The sequence below is a fragment of the Uranotaenia lowii genome, chromosome 1 (assembly GCF_029784155.1).
Source record: "Uranotaenia lowii strain MFRU-FL chromosome 1, ASM2978415v1, whole genome shotgun sequence".
NCBI lineage: Eukaryota > Metazoa > Arthropoda > Insecta > Diptera > Culicidae > Uranotaenia > Uranotaenia lowii.
This window is the reverse complement of record NC_073691.1, coordinates 75,850,358-75,868,557: the sequence shown is the minus strand read 5'-3', so window position 1 is coordinate 75,868,557 and position 18,200 is coordinate 75,850,358. Positions and strand designations below refer to the sequence as shown.

General features: G+C 35.3%; 1 protein-coding gene across 1 annotated transcript in view; it reads right to left on the bottom strand.

Moving 5' to 3' along the window:
* LOC129746008 (uncharacterized) overlaps positions 1–18,200 on the bottom strand; it is a 269,649-nt gene that overhangs the window by 192,547 nt on the left and 58,902 nt on the right. The gene's annotated exons all lie outside the window — the stretch shown is intronic.

The following is an 18,200-nucleotide window of genomic DNA, read 5'->3' as shown; positions in this document are numbered from 1 at the left end:
TCATAGTTACTAGTGATGGTAACTTCCACTAGTAACTAGAACTCTCTAACATTGATTTTAATAATCCTCACAACAAGCCCTTTCTTTTGGCGTTTTTCCCGAAAAAATGTAATTTTTACTATTTCATAGTTACTAGTGCTGGTAACTTTTACTAGTAACTAGAACTCTCTAACATTGATTTCAATAATCCTCGCAAAAAGCCCTTTCATTTGGCGTTTTTCCCGAAAAATTGTTAATTTTACTATTTCATAGTTACTAGTGCTGCTAACTTCCACTAGTAACTAGAACTCTCTAACATTGATTTTAATACTCCTCACAACAAGCCCTTTTGGCGTTTTTCCCGAAAAAGTGTAATTTTTACTATTTCATAGTTACTAGTGCTGGTAACTTTTACCAGTTACAAGAAATCTTTAACATTCATTTTATTTATCCCAACAAGCCCTTCCACAGTTTCTGGTGCATAAAAAAGCCGTTGGCTCACACAGCACCACAATAGCAAAGTCAATACACATCATTTGGCTCAAGTGTTGCAATTTTGCTGAGCTAGCAAGCTCAAGAAATTTCGGCTCCTTGAGCTAACAAACTCAAAGCAAAATGCAAAACCTTGTCTCCTAGAGCCAGAAGAGGTATGAGCTTAATTTGAGCATTTATTGGTGGCCTAGAATTGGCTCCAGCTTTCTTCGCTCTCGAGCTTCAAGAGCTTTGATGCTCAGCCGCTTGAGCAAGAGCATTTCAATCCCTGGCGTTGACTGACAAAATGATGATTCCCGGCAAACAGCCTCAAGTAATCGGTTACTTTCAGCGATAAAACATCATTTTCTAACGTAATCAAACTAAATGCTTCTTACAATTTACACTTTCGACACAATACATGCGTTAAAAACAAAGAAATTGTGCGTGACCGGTAATTAGGAACCCATACTTTTATTTATACACCAATTACCGCCCATCACTGAACGCTTCAAAAAACAACAACTATTGAAAAAATCGAAAATTTTCCGATGCAAATCTATTCTACAAAAATCAAACTATCGTTTCAAGTCGATTGTAGAACAAATAGGTATTATTTAGTAAACAAAACCCCTTTTTTCCCTAGGAGCACAGTTATGCTTAGTTCGCTAACAGGCGTCGAATTCAATAATTTGACCGGAAACGAAAAACCAAATATTTTATTTCTGGCTATAGTTAGCATAATTAAGTGATGATTTTTCAGTGAAATGGTCGAACAATGATGCCGACACAGAACACAGGTCTTATTTTTGGAGAAAAAATTCCAGTTTTTTCGAAATACACACAAAAGGGTGATTTTGGGCGGTAAATGGTATCTGGGCGGTGAATGGTGACTTGATGGTACTGGCGAAAATATTAAATCCAAAACCTTGTGAAATATTTATAATTTTATTTATTTTATTGACGAAAGTTACGAAAGTTTAATAATAAAGCCTGGGTGAACGATTTTAGATTTTTATCGACTTCAATCATTCAGCATCAAAGTTACCGTCAAAAATTGTTCTTGATAAAAAATTTATATCTGCTTTTTCAGAAATTTGATAGGAAATTTATAGCACTCATTGATAAACTGATTTATTTTACTTTCAATTCGCATTCCATATTACCACAGAATATAGCTTTTGAAATCCTATCCCAATGATATCTAAGTAAGGTTAAAAATTTAAGAAATCTAGAATTGTAGGATCAAGAATGTAGTTTTGAAGATATGTGAAATTGAACATTTTTCTGTGATTTCGACAATCTTGCTCAACATCTCAATGCTATGATCCAATGCAGAACTTCAATTTAAAAAACGGGGCTTTTACCGTTTGTAGAAAAAAATCCAGGCTTTGAGGACATGTTTTAATTGTGGAAAAAAAACAACAAAAAGTCATTTAGCGATTCAACGTCCAACGCTAAGAAGACTGTGATTTCTTTGAATATATCTTCTTCACATTCTTAGTTATTTCTGTGGTAAGCTCCAGAAGATTTTAAATGGAGGTGAGGGTTTTTTTTAAGGAATATTGAAAGAATAAATGTTCGCCAAGCAGTATTATTAAAAATTTAGAGAATTTAAAAGTGACAAAGATTCAATGATGTTTAATGTTAGGAGTACGTGATGTACCTTTTCAGTACCAGGTATTCAAAAAGTCGTGTTTAATTTCTGTTTTTATACACGTGAATTCGTTTCATCCTTCCTTTTTCAGATTTGTTTTCGCCAAAAATTTGTAATTATTAAATATGACGTGACTGCTAATTATTAAAAAAATGTTATTTTTAGTGCGGCCCGCTGACAAGAATTCAAATTAAAATTGGCCCGTTGGTCCAAAAGGTTGCTCACCCCTGTTTTAGATGATTCATTAAATATCCAAAAGTAATGTTGATGAAGCTACATAATCATCAAAAATTTAAGGTTTCAGTTGAACATCTTAGGTGAACCCGTGGATCACAGGATACAGGTACAGGAGAATGCTGACAAGTATCACAAGTACTTCGATAATCATTTATTCCAGATTATCTTGAAATCGAAAATCCAATTGCTCATAACTCCAATCAAGAATTCAAAATAAGTCAAATCTGGTCGGAATGCCAGGCTGTATTTAAATTATTTGCTAAATCAAATAAAAACTCTAATATCTCTTTGAAAATTTCAAGATTTTGTGTTCAAAAACGATTTATATAGAATTTCGAAATAAACATAAATTTTGTTTAATCCTTTGATACGATTTTTGTACTGCTACTGTGATTCAATGAAAACTTTAGAATTCTATTTTTTTACTATCCTCTTGTAAGTTTTGGCATAGATTTTGTTCAGATTTGTTATTTTTTTTAATTTAAAAACAAATCGTCCTGAATTGCCCGACCGTGTGGTTTGAAGTATGTAATGCTTAAGGCCAAAGAACATCGTTCTTTTTAACAACTGTTTTGAAGATGTCTTGCTGATATTCGACTTTCATCTAATTCGATATCAAATAAACAATTTCAAATTCGTCCTGTTCAGTCCCAGTTTTTACAGGAACCCACTCTATTTCGTGATAAAGGTCCTAGAAGCGACAAGCCATCTGATGTCCTTTCAGTTATTGGTGACTTTTTTTTTTCAAATCAAAGAGACCCCTACTTAAAAAAGATCTTGTAATCATCATAATCATCATCAGAATATATCATCTGTTTGAAAAAAAAATCGAGTCAAGAACATGAGGGGCATTAAGATGGAAAAAATAGAAAGAAATTGTAATATTCGCTTTTGTATTTTCATCAAAAACCCAACAGAATATTCGACCGAATATTCGTTTGGCCGAATAGTTGAAAAGGTCAATAATCAGTATTCGGCCGTTCGCCGAATACCACTATTCGGTACATCTCTACAAAAAAAAACTTTATTCTGCGACTTATTTTATATTGGTTTTCAGTTGATCCCAGGTTTTCTGGCAGGAGCAACAATAATAATAAATGCGTTTCGAATTCGTTTTTGATTTGTGATGCGTTTCGTTGCAAACGAAAACAAAAAACTTTTAATCCCCTGAGTTCGATAAGGTATCAATGGAACATTTTCTGCATTAAGTCCAGGTTGGATAACATTTTAAATGGGTAAAAGTGTTACTCATAAGCATAATAAACAAAATCAGCTACAGCAACAACAACAACAACAAAAGTTAGTCAGTCGCTGCCAATCGAAACAAAGATCGCATAGGTGTAAGATGAAATTCGTGCTCGGCGCACACGAGCACCAATATGTTTAACGATTTGGCTTATCTTTGCGTGGTGATGAAGCCAAAAATTTGCACAAACAATCATGCAACAATAAAACGGGGTGCACACGTTGTTATAAACTTGCACAAAATATTAAAACGTACATCTCACTAACGAACTGACTTGCTAAGCTTTACTAGAGATTTGGGGAGAGAAGAAAAAGCGTCCAACGTCTTGATTTGGCATAGGCATAGAGCGCCGAGCCCTAAGCGGCTTGCGGTGATATGGGCGCGATCCACGCCACGTGTGCGCATGCATTTTCTTTTGATTGATGATCGCGTAACCGTGCCAATCCCGCGATGAAGATTTGCGCTTTCACACGCATTCATCACGATTCTTAATCTCGAGCTACGGTGGGTACAGCTTTAATCGAACGGGGCCAATGATGAAACAATAGGGCGGCAACGAGCTTTAGTATCCATGTAGTATGTCAATAGAGCTGCTTAACTATTTTCTTAGAAATCATGAAAGCTTTAAAGCTAATCCAAAAGACCGAAAAAGCTATTTTTCGTGAGTGGCTGATTTGTTACACATAATAATAACCTATCAAGATGATTCCGCTCCCAGGCTCAGATTGCCTGACTGATGGATGGGGAGCTAACAAATTATCCAAAAACTGTTCGGCATTAATCACCTAGGCAGCCAATTTGCGTGCTTGACATTTGTCTTCGAGGCTGCAAAATGTCACACGATCGGTGGTGATGAACCACCAAAAAGATGCAACCATTTCGAAAATAGCTTAGGTCGGTTGCCGGACATGAAAAAAAACGCCCAAATCGTTCCTCGCCGATTATTGTTCATTATTTCACTTTTCAAGTCGCCTTTGTATCGGATAAATCGACGCAGTGTTGTAGTTTGGTTAAAAAGTAACCAGACAACGTCGCCATGTGATGTCATTCCGTTTAACTCACCGCCGTAATGCAGAAGGTAAACAAATCCGTTTGTGTTTTGGTTTTGTGTTGCGGTTCGAAAAGTAGACATTTCCGTTTCTCGTTGCGTTTGTCGACAAGCGCAGCAGTAGGCTGGTTCGGTAATTGTGCTGACGCTGACTGACGCCTATGTTGAAAAAGAAAGTTGCGGTTTGTGTGATTGTCTTTATTTACATATCACTTTTACCGCAGAAGTTATTTTTTCCTACTCTTGTGTCCATCGTTGGGCCAGTATTGGACCTTTCTCTAAAATTTAAGGCAATTGATTCAAGTTTTGGTGTTCGGTTTAGTAAGGATTGAATGAAATGGAAATAAATTAATGACTTGAAGCAATTTAATCTTAACAGGCTTCTTGTTATGATCACCAAATCACAATTCTGTTATACAATCTCAAGCTTTCACATCATGGTTGCCTCATGTACAGATTTTTCTAAAAAATCTAATAACAAACAGCACGGTAGTTGAGCAACTTTCAACAGACGCGCTCCCTCGAATGATTCATTTTCTTAACTGCCAGTCGATTGGCCTCTTCATCTTCACATTTCATAACTACACTGAGCGAAATAAGAATGGTACTACTATGTGTTTTGCTTGTTAAAATATGAAGCAAAATTTTCTTCTATAATTTGTTTTGAATTATTTAACGGATAAATAAAGCATAAGTTAACTAAGTATATTATATATAAGTATAAGTAATTTTTAGCGACTGATATTGTTTGGTTCTTTATTTTCTAATTGGCATTTCAGTCTTTAGGAAGCAAATCACTGAATTTTACAATTTGCCCGACGTTTCGGCCTTTGATCTTGGCTTTCTTCAAGGGATAATTTGCATTATACTGTGTATGTACCCGAGTGTACTGTGTGAAGAGAATTTCTGTCGGATTTTAACCTATTTCATTGAATTTTCAAAATCAGCCTCAATTCAATGTTTCATCATTTTGCATCATACTAATGAATGTTAATGAAGAAATCAAGCAGATTGATAAAGTTTTATAGCTCAAATATCCAATTCCTCAACCCTAGAGGAGCATCTATATATTGAAACCCTTTTTTAAAACCTTTGAAAACCTTTGGAATTCTAGAAAACTCCTTAAAAAGCAGTTATCTATTTAAATAATTCGTAGAAACGTTAGTATTCACTTTAACATAATAAATTTATAGGAATAATTTTTTTTTGTTGAAAAACACAAGAACTTTTTAATTTATGGTTCAAGATTCTTGAAAATTTGTTAGCCGAAAAAAACACAACCGTCGTCTAATTTAGGACCCTTGATATTCAGTTCAAAAAATCAAAAGAAATTAGAAATGAAAAGCTGCTTTAGAATCCTGGTTCAAATTGGGTTATGCATTTCATATCAAAATTGAATCATTTGTTTTCGGAAATCATATACATATTATATATTTTGATAATAGTTTTCGGAATATGAACAATAGAAAAAAATATCTGATATTCGAATTCGGAGTACTTAAACTTAATTCTCACACAAAATGCAATCATTCAAAACTTACAGATGGCGATCCAAAATTGAAATTCAGATTCATCATTTGAAATTCATATTTTTATAAAGATTAAAAATAAATCTATATATATATATATATATATATATATATATATATATATATATATATATATATATATATATATATATATATATATATATATATATATATATATATATATATATATATATATATATATATATATATATATATATATATATATATATATATATATATATATATATATATATATATATATATATATATATATATATATTTCTGTGGGTTTATTTGTTTGTTTGTTTGTTTGTTTGTCCTCTATAGGCTCAGCTGTCTTAAGAGCTAGAGAGCTGAAATTTTGCATGGATGCTCATTAGGACCAGGAATGATGAAAAATGTTTTCAGATTTTCGTTTGACCCCTTCTGAAGGGGGTCGTCCATACAAGACAAATATTGTTTTCGCGTTATTGACGTCATTTTTCGTCGGATCGTGATGAAAATTTGCACATGGAGGTTCTGAAAGATAAGAAATCGATTTCAGGTATTGAATTTAGGGTCAGGGGTCGGCAAAAGGGGTCGTCCATAGTAGCTTCTCAATACTTTTGTGATATTGACGTTATTATTCATCGGATTCGGAAGAAAAATTGCGCTGGGATATTTTTAGGGACAGGCAGTTGATTGCTGGTATCAAATTGAGTGGGATGGACCAGCCAAAGGGGTCGTCCATAATGATTTCAGGTATCAAATTCAGTGTAAGTGACCGGCAAAAGGAGTCATCCATATTACATTTTCATTTTTTTTGGCGATATTGACGTTATTATACATCAGATTGAGGTGAAAATTTATACATAAGAATTATTAAGGACGAACAATTATTCCAATTATCCAATTTTGGGTCAGGGGTCGGCCAAAGGGGCCGTCCATATAAACTTTTCACTGTTTTTTTTTGCGATATTGACGTTATTATGCAATGGATTGTTTTGAAAATTTGCACATGGGAGTTTTGAGGGAAGGGCAATAGGTTTCAGAAATCAAATTTCGTGAAAGAACCACCGATCTGCAATTATCGAGTCGAAATTTATACACGGGGTTGGGACGGTTAATTGGTTTCTGATTTCAATATTTATGTCAAAGAACAAAATATTAACTGTTATTTTTGTTTCAGCAACAAATACGTGAGTTTGTATCGCGTCAAGACGAAAATTCATATTCGGGGTTTTTGGCACGGTTAATTTCGGCACTGGTTTCAAATTTAGTAGCAAAAGACAGAAAAAGTGATCGAACATATAACGTGTTCCACATTTTTTAAATTATTGCTAAACAATGCATTCAAAAACGCGTCTGGAAAATGCCTGACAATTGAAATTCATTTAAACTGTTCATGACATATTTTAAATCGAAAGCGAAACGGAGTTCGTATGGAATCAGTTAGTAATTTATAAAATGAATTTAGATCTAACTGGAACTATTTAAATAATAGATTCGGGAATGCCTTGAATCTTGAAATTCTTATGAAACACTCATATGGAGTTAAGATTCGGAAATCATATCTTTTGTTTATTTCAGAAATCGTATAGAAATTCGGATTCAGGTTCAAAATTCAGATACAGAATGCAGATTCCAAATTTAGAAATAGATTTGGCTTGTAAATGAGTTTTGCAATCAGCATAAAATTGTTCAGGAGTTCAAGAGATCATAAACATCGAAAAGTTGCTTGTGAATTTAATTTCCGGAATTCAAACTTTTAATTTAAATATTGTTTGTACACTAGACTGCCCCAAATGACCCGACCTTTGAAAATGTTATACGCTGCAGGCTAAAATTGAACCTGGGCCTAGTACAAGATCTCATGCCAAATTTGGGCCAGATCGGACCACGGGAAGGGGTCGCTCAACGAGCCTTAAGTTTGTATGGGATTTTGAGACATTTTGTTCGGGAGGAACATGAAAAACCAGTTTTTCGTCAATAACTGTTGTCTCCTTCGACCGATTTCTTTCAAAAACGGGTTTTCTCAAAGCCTAAATTATGACAAATATTTCATCCGAAAGTTGCATTTAAATTAAACCTAAGATAAAAAAGTTATTAAGCTTCAAAAAATGGTTAACTTTTTTAAGGGTGATATTCATCACTGTTTCAATGAGGCGACTGTCCGACCAGAACACTCAATGTGAAATGCATGCCGTTTCGTCAAATAATGACCGATTTTAACCATTGTTGCGCTCGATTGCAATTTTTAATGTTTTTCTAATATTTGAGTTTAGATGATACTCACTTGATAGTTCGGAAAGAAGTAAGGGCGGAAAAATGCTCGACAATTTAAAAAAAAAAAATTGCATAACCACAGGGGCTTAGGAACATGACTGGGCGGTATGTGATGCCAATAAAAAGATAAATTTTTGAAAAACAGGTCCATTTACAGTGTTTTGCGTTTTTCTATAATTTTATCAATAGTTAAAACAGAGTCCTTTATTTGGTTTAGAGTGCGTTTTATTACAAATAATAATGAGGTTGACATGCGAAGTTATTCAAAATCTTTTTTTATTCATAGAGGAACTAACATAGTTAAAATTTTATGCACAACATTTCAGATAAAATTATTTTTTGATGGAGATTTGAATTTTTTTGTATGTGCCTCAACTACCTTCAATAAATATTGCAGTTGTTCTTCATTTTTGGTTATTTTACCATTGAATTCCGAAATCAATGCAACAACTCTTTCGGCACAGCACTGTGACCATCTTTAAAATCTCTCTGGATTTTTCATAGTCTCGGTTTTGATTCCATTTGTTGGGATTTTCTTTTAAAAAGTCTTTTGATAAACCAGTGATTTAATAAAAACTGTTCGTGTTTGAAATCTTTGAGCAGATCAAAATTCTCAATTTTGAGGCTTCGATTCTCATGTGATACGTTTTGTTGAAGTGCTGTAACCATATTTTGTTTTTCTTCCAAGGAAACATTTTCGTCAAAAAAAGCCAGAGCAACTAATTCTGCACCAAAATACCACAAGTGTTTCGCCATTTTGTTTGCAGCAGCTTCGTAAATATTAATTTTATAGCTTTATAGCATTTCAGAAAAATGTATACTGTTAATATAAAGGACTAAATCTCGAGCCTATACTTTTTTCTATCTGCGCTGCAGCTGTCATAATTCTTAACACCTTTTCCCTACACCATTCGACGTGCTCTTAGTTATCTTTGTTTCAACGCTAATTGCCACAAGCATTCACCGAACACTATTTCCAAAATGACCTAACCAACCAAAAACTGACAAACGAATTCTATATCGACACTTAATTTTTAGATTAATTTTTAGAATATATAGGTATTTTGGTATGAATGAAGTCGAAATATGAAGCAATTGCTTGGCAAATATTGTAGAAACTGCTTCTTTTCGAAGCATGTACGGTAGCAAAATTTTCAAATAAATTACTTTGAAACGTAATGCCTACATTTTAAAAAAAAGGAAATTTGTTTATTGTTGAAATCAATTAACAATAAACGATATTAACCTTCATGTTTTATCAAAACAAAGCTACAGCTAATATAATAAAAACGTGAAAAAAATGTAAAGGGACCTTTTTTCGAAAAATTATCATTTTATTAGCATCATACATAAAGCGTTGATCCATGTGTTTTTGATCTAAAAAAAATTGTTGGCGGTTGGTTCTGAGGGTAACAATCATTCTGAATAGATTTTTTGAGAAAAAAAGATCCTGAGTAAGGTAGAAAAGATGAAACATAAAATAAAAAGCGGAAATATGTACAATAGACTGCCCCGAATTTGTATGAGAAATTTAAACCCTGTGAAATATTATGCGCTGCCGGTAAAAATTGACTATAAATAGTCCTAGTACAAGATCCCATGCCAAATTTAGGACAGATCGGATTACGGGAAGGGGTTGCTCAACGAGCCTGAAGTTTGTGTGGATTTTGAGACATTTAGCTCGGAAGAAACATGAAAAACCTGTTTTTGGTTCCCGTTGGCCGATTTCTTTCAAAAACGGGTTTTCTTAAAGGATGGTATTCATCACTGTTAATGAGTCGGGGGGTCGAACATATTGACACCTCATTAACAGTAATGAATACCCCCGTTAAAAAGTTAGCCCATTTTTAAAGCCTAATAACTTTTTTATCTTAACTTTTATCGAAATGCAGACTTCGGATGAAATATTTTTCATAATTTAGGCTTTCAGAAAAACCGTTTTTGAAAGAAATCGGTCGACGGGAAGCAAAGTTATTGATGAAAACCTGTTTTTTTATTGGCATCACAAATCGTCCAGTCATGTTTCTAAGCCCCTGTGGTTATGCAATTTTTTTTAAATTGTCAAGCATTTTTTTGCCCTAATTTCTTTCCGAATTATCAAGTGAATATCATCCAAACTCAAATTTTAGAAAAACATTAAAAATTGCAGTCGAGCGCATCAACAATGGTTAAAATCGGTCATTATTTGACGAAACGGCATGCATTTCACATTGAGTGTTCTGGTCGGACTTTAGTCGCCTCATTAAAACAGTGATGAATATCACCCTTAAAAAAGTTAACCAATTTTTGAAGCTTAATAACTTTTTTATCTTAACTTTAATTGAAATGCAACTTTCGGATGAAATATTTGTCATAATTTAGGCTTTGAGAAAACCCGTTTTTGAAAGAAATCGGTCGAAAGAGACAAAAGTTATTGACGAAAAACTGGTTTTTCATGTCCCTCTCGAACAAAATGTCTCAAAATCCCATACAAACTTCAGGCTCGTTGAGCGACCCCTTCCCGTGGTCCGATCTGGCCGAAATTTGGCATGAGATCTTGTACTAGGCCCAGGTTCAGTTTTAGCCTGCAGCGTATAACATTTTACAGGTTTTAAATTTCCCATACAATTTTGGGGCAGTCTATTGTACACACAATTCAGCTGCAAATCACATATATAAAGAACAATTTGAGTTATCTTTCTCAGTTTTGTTTTATGGGAAAAATCAAAAATTTTATTTAAAAAAAACCGCTCTCATGATTTTCATTGTGGAATTGAATCTTTATGGAAAATTTGTGCTGTTAAAGAAACATATACCTTATCTTCACCTAAAAAGTCTGCACGAAATTCTATTTTTCTCGGTGTATTGTTTAAATTTTTTAATGCAGTTTTTGCAGTGAATTTTAAAGGCAAATTTCAAACTAATTTTATAAATTTGGTTTAAGTTTGCATCAAGCTAATTTGATCCGCAAAATTTTTATCCTTTACTTATTTTAAATTTCATTTATTTTCTTCAAGGGTCATAATCTTTGAATTTGCAAAAGAGTTTGGAAGACTGGGCTTGTTTGATTTGAGTACAGAATAAGTTTTTTTTTTCAAGAAATTGAAAGTTCTACTAGAAAACTTATTTAATGCTTGTCACATAAGTTTTATCTACCAAACTCAGAAACAAATTCTAAGATTCTAACCATCAATGAAAGCTAACTCCAAATTTTGTTAGTGAAGGTTTCATCATAAAAATTTTCTTCACATTTTAGGTTTAGAACCAATTCACTAAAGTTACGATTCAATACGAACATTATTAATGTAAAAATACAAATAAATGAATAATCATATAATTACAAACATAGTTTGTTTGAATTTTTTTTTTCCGTGCTTTGTTGGTCAAAAAATGATAGATAAAATTCAGACACCACCCACCACCCCCCTTCCCTCTGCCTTCCCATTAGTCGGTTTTTCCTACGGCCCTGTGACCGTATCCAGAACCTGGAATAGTTTCTGTGACACTTTCAGAGTCCTCCGATTCGAGAAAGAGAAGGCTCCTGGAAAAGAATTACCGGCCTTTTAGACCTATAGTGTTTGATAAACTCGTTGAACGAGTGTCGATAGCATAATGTATTCGGGCGCCGCGACGTCGATTAAGTTTGAATTTTAAAATAAAGCCAGTCAACGTTAGACTGTGTGCTAAGCTACATCGCTTCTTTTATATCCCTTTAAATCGAAATCCCCAAACATAAAAGTGGCGACGAGGCTGTTAAGAACCCGTGCGCATTATTAATCTATTTAAAAAAAAAAAAAGTAAAAATAAGTTTCACTTTAAGTAAATAATTTGAAGTCATAAATCGCCGTTGCTGCTGCTGCTGTTTGTGCTGATGCTGTTGTTGCTGCTGTGGACTTCTGTTTTTTTTTGCTTGGGAGAGTTGAAACTTGAGCCAACGAAAGTGATTTTGCTGACGGTGTAGTATCACGTGAAATCATTCAAACAAGTTTGGATTCGCGGACGTTTCAAAAAAGCATCACTTGTAAGGCTTTCTGTTGCCGTTGTAGGCATTTTTAGTGAAGAACAGCCATTTTAAAACACCGATTGCTGGATTTCTGTGCTATTGTAGCCATTGTTCGGATTGGTAATATTACTATCAGCTGTTTCAAGAAGAAGCTGTAAATCGAGAGAACGTCTCGTGAGCTTGGAAATTGAAGGTGAGTTTGTTGTATCACCATTTGTTCACTTGTCACTGTTTTTTAACCCCGTTTCTGTTTGCTGTAAATCACTTTGGTGTGTGCAACAGAGAGCTGCAACATATAGCTGCAACAAAAACGAGTGTGACACTCGGTACCAGTATTGGTGTTAGCTTCTCAACTGAGCATCATCATCATCATTGTTTGTTTACCTTTTGGCAGGTGGATCATTTGCAAAAATTGAAGTGTGCATTAATTGCGAAGGATGTCCACTTTCATTGGTTCGGTCGAGCCCTACGTTCGGTTCGAGCCCTAATGACAATAAATACTATCAAGGGGCTTTACACGTATAATCGTCTCCCTCAGGGAAGCGCTTCTTCCACAGCAATTTTCCAGTCTGTAATGGAAAGAATTCTGCAGGGATTGGATGGAGTGTCGGCTTACCTTGACGATGTGCTTATTTCTGGCAGAAATAAAGAAGAATGTAAAACAAGGTTATTCTTGGTGCTAGATAGACTGAAAGAAGCAAATATTAAGGTAAAACTAAAAAAATGTAAATTTTTTGTTAGCCAGCTCACCTTTTTGGGGCACATTATTAGTGCGGAAGGTTTAAAACCATGTCCAGACAAAATCGATACGATTGCAAAAGCCAAACCTCCGAAAAACACGAGTGAACTGAAAGCTTTTCTTGGGTTGATAAATTTTTACGGAAAGTTTATTCCAAATCTTTCTTCAAAATTACATTGTTTTTACAATCTTCTAAAAAAAGATGCTAAGTATATCTGGGATGACAATTGCAATTCACAATTTGAAAGATGTAAGAAATATTTGTTGAAAACACAAGTGCTCGAATATTTTGATTCTAAGAAACCTCTAATACTGGTGACCGATGCTTGCAGCTATGGACTTGGAGGAGTGCTAGCTCACGAAGTAGATGGTCAAGAAAAACCAATTTATTTTACATCTTTCAGCCTAAGTGATTCCCAAAAAAAATACCCGATTTTACATCTTGAAGCGCTTGCAGTTGTAAGTTGCATAAAAAAATTTCTTCGCTACCTGTATGGTAAGAAATTCGTCATTTACACCGATCACAAGCCTTTATTGGGAGTTTTTGGAAAAGAAGGAAAGAATCCAATAATAGTTACTCGATTGCAAAGATATTTGATGGAACTATCAATTTATGACTATGAAATTCGTTATAGACCTTCAAGTAAAATGGGGAAAGCAAATTTCTGCTCCCGATTTCCTCTTCCTCATGAAGTTCCAAGACAACTTGACAAAGTTTTCATAAATAGTTTAAATTTCACGAATGAGGTCCCTATTGATTTTAATGTGATGGCATCTGAAACAGCTAAAGATCCTTTCTTAACAAAAATCATTAGTTATCTTCAGAATGGTTGGCCAGATAGATTGGAGAAAAAGTTTCAAGATGTAAGAGCCGAAGGTCATGATTTTGAGTTACATTCTGGCTGCCTCATTTTCCGAAACAGAATAGTTGTGCCAAAATCGTTACAATTCCAAACCTTGCAGTTGCTTCATGCAAATCACTCAGGAATAGTGAAAATAAAGCAACTTGCCCGTAGAACAGTTTTCTGGTTCGGCATCAATGCTGACATAGAACAACACGTAAAAAGCTGCAATGTTTGTAGCCAAACTTTAGTTGTTCCAAAAAAACAATTGACGACGTCATGGATTCCAACTACTCGTCCATTTAGTCGCATTCACGCGGACTTTTTTCACTTTAACGAAAAAGTGTTCTTACTTATTGTAGACAGCTATTCGAAATGGGTAGAGCTAGATTATATGAAATATGGCACAGATACAAAAAAAGTTATTAAAAAGTTCATAAATGTTTTTGCCCGATTTGGTTTACCAGACGTATTGGTAACGGATGGTGGGCCCCCATTCAATTCGACTGAATTCGTTTCATTTATGTCTAAGCAGGGCATTGTTGTTCTAAAAAGCCCTCCATATCACCCTGAAAGCAACGGACAGGCGGAGAGAACGGTTCGTACGGTCAAAGAAGTTTTTAGAAAATTTCTGCTAGACTCTCATACGAAGAGTCTGGATTTGGATGACCGGATAAACTACTTTTTAATGAACTACCGAAACAGTTGTTTAACGAAGAGTGGAATTTTTCCCTCTGAGCATGTATTCAAATACAAACCGAAGATGCTATTGGACTTGATAAACCCTAGTAGTCATTATAAATGCAATTTGGCTTCCCCGAAGAGAAAAACAAATGTTGAAACAAGACTTGTTGAACGAACCGTTGATGGGTTTGAGAGTTTAATATCAGGTGATCTTCTATGGTATCGTAATCATAAGAAAGAAACTGAAAGATGGTTGGAGGCGGTTTTTGTGAGACGGTGTTCGCTGAACATTTTTCAAATCTCTGTGAAAGGCCATGTTTTGTCGGCACATCGTGATCAACTTAGAATACGCACTAACGTGAGATATCAACGCAATTCTTTGACCAAGGTTGTAAACTTGAAAAGACGTTGTGAGGAAGAAGAAGAACCAGATTTTCTGGGGTTTCCTGAAGAAACCAATTCCAACGCCCCATTTTCAGGGGTATATCAATCGCAACCTAATTCTTTCATTGTAGGCGTTAGAAGGTCCGAGCGCATAAAAAGGAGAAGACAGCTCAACGATCTCGGAAGCAATGTTGGAGAGCATCAAGGACATTGATAGTCAACATAAAGTGTAAAATGAAAAGAAAACTTAAACAAAAAAAAAATTACTACAATTACTACAAATGAAGTGTTAACCTTAAGAAAAAAAAAAAGATTTAAATTGTCAAAGATTTTATTTTGAACTCGAAGGGTGAAGAACTATAGTGTTTGATAAACTCGTTGAACGAGTGTCGATAGCATAATGTATTCGGGCGCCGCGACGTCGATTAAGTTTGAATTTTAAAATAAAGCCAGTCAACGTTAGACTGTGTGCTAAGCTACATCGCTTCTTTTATATCCCTTTAAATCGAAATCCCCAAACATAAAAAGACCTTTAGCCTTTTTTTTTAGGGTGAACTCCTCTGAGGAAGCTTTGTACAGCGAGTATCATTTCCGAGTACGGAGCATCATTTCCAAACGTTTGTTCATCTTCCTCTCGTTTACAATGGAAAGACCCGAGTAATCCCAGTATGAAGGAAGTAGGCCATGACCCGTTGGCAGCGGACGCGTTTTTTTTCTTCTCTCCGTCGGTGAAAAATAATTTATTGTCAATATATCTGTGAAAATGTGTTTTAAATATCGATTTTCCTAATAAACTTTTAATCGTCGAGTGTGATCGTTAAGCCTGCTAAAGCCTCGAATGAATATTCCGAGCCTCGCTTGGTTTAAGCACTGTGACAAATTAGAAATCATAGAGAGCGGACTAAAATAAGGAATCCACCATCAACTATCAGAGGCTTGGTGTTCTACTTCTTTATTTGGTGAGTTTGTTCCATGATATTACTAATATTTGGTTGAAATTAGGTTTGGGTTGTGGAAGTTCTTACCCGGAATGCAACAGATTTAGGTTACATTTGAATATGCTCAATTGCCGGGAATCGATTTCTGATTTTTTTGTCACAACAATAAGTTTTCCTAATTTTGTCCATCCAATTAATATTTTATCATATGTGGTACATAAACAGATGTATCAATCGAGTATATTATAGTTCTACGTTGTTTTTTACTGGTTTTTCTTCTTCCTATTGTGGGCTAAATTTAAGTAAATATGATCGTACTTACATCTCAGATTGCTATGATGTGAAGTAAATTTGTGATTTAAGAAAAAACGTGGCTTTTTTTTTGATTTGATGTGTTCAAAAGAATTGAATACTTGACTTTGAAAAAAAACCTTTCGACCTCGAAACAGAGCTCGAAAGGTTCTTGTTCTACTAATACTTTCCGTTTTTCTTTTTATTTTCAAAAGCGAGTAAAGGCGCTTTATCCTTGATCGATGACCAGAAATGATTGTACACTGAAATCCCAAACAGTGGAACGATTAATAATAAAGATAAAATACTTAAAATTCTTTAATCATTTTTATAAAACTCCTCATGGATGCTTCTATTGCCATGATTGGTGATTTCTGTGGACAAAATAAATCATTTCCAGCAGCTGAAGAATGGTCCTAATGTAGTTCCCTTACATTGCTTATGTTAACATCAAAGAGCATTTTTCTTAGCATGCTTCCAACGATACTGCCCATTCGAAACGTATGGTACTGGTGGTCTACGTTTCTTCCTGTTCCTGTGTCCCAGATGTCTCTGCGTTCTCTGCTCCATGGTAGGACCAAACAGTTCATGTTTTCAAATATTTTAATATTTTTATGTTAAGATAATTGAAAACATGATTAAAGACAAGAAGAATAATAAAACCCTTTTATTATTCTTTGGGATCAGACATAAGTTCTGGCTGTGGAAGTACGATTAGTGATTAGTGATTAGTGATTAGTGAAAGACCCGAGTAATCCCAGTACTGCTATTACCGACCCTGCTGGTGATTCTGGGGATGAACTTTTGGAATGAATTCGGAATTAAGGCCATATGCTGTAGCATGAAGTTACAAGAAAGTCAAGGGCAACGATGAAGAAGAGGTCAACAGTAACGTCGACAAAAACATAACGATCAAGAGGCATCAGCAGAAGCAGTTGTTATCGGAGCAATCAGTCGTGCTAGAAGCAACAGTAGCAAACTTCTCAACAGCAACGGACGGTCGTTTGGGTCGCACGCATCTGTACACATACATATAACATTGCAATCGGGGATGCGCAGCCGAAAAAGCAGCGTTACTACGTGATGTCAAAATACGTGTTGGACGAGGAAATCAAGGAAGCAGAAGAAGCATTTCTACGACTCAAATCAGCCTTAGAATCGACGCCTATTTTTGCACCACCGGATTACACGAATCAGTTTGCGATCGCTTGCGATGCGAGTGATGTGGCGATTGGGGCAGAGCTCACACAGGAAACGGACGATCAAGAACATCCAATTTGTCACTTACCGCAAAATATGTCGACGGCGGAATGGAAATACTCGGTGACGCTGCTGGAGTGTCTGGCGGTAATCAAAGCTATCGAAAAATTCCGATGAAACAAAAATGGCGTTCATTACATCGTGTAGGCTTTGACTATTCTGCGCTTAGCTACCTCAAACACCGTTGACTTTGAGATTCGCTACAGAAAGGGCTCGGTAAACGTAGTTCCTGATGCGCTGTCAAGTATGTAGACACGGTGACCCTATTGGGGGCAGACAGCATAGATGAGTGGTACGAAGTAGTAATAAAAGGCGTCAGTGAAAATCCAAACCGTTTTGCAGACTATCAGATCATACAAGGGAAGCTGTACAAGAACTGCTCCTATACAGATGAACCGGGATTAATCTCACATCGTCGAGATCGGGTACCCAACACCGGTGGATGCTTTGGTCGCATGCAGTCTGAGAAGATGGCCTAACACGTCTGTTCTCCAGATCAGGGGCGACTCAAACAGCGTCTGTCTCGCAGCCAGAGGGTGGTTTTATGAAATGCGGCTCCCGCCAGCTAAGTCCAAGATGGCAGCCCCATCGCGGGATAGGGACTTTAGGCTAACAAGCTTCTGTTCCCGAACTTTTAAATTGTTACAG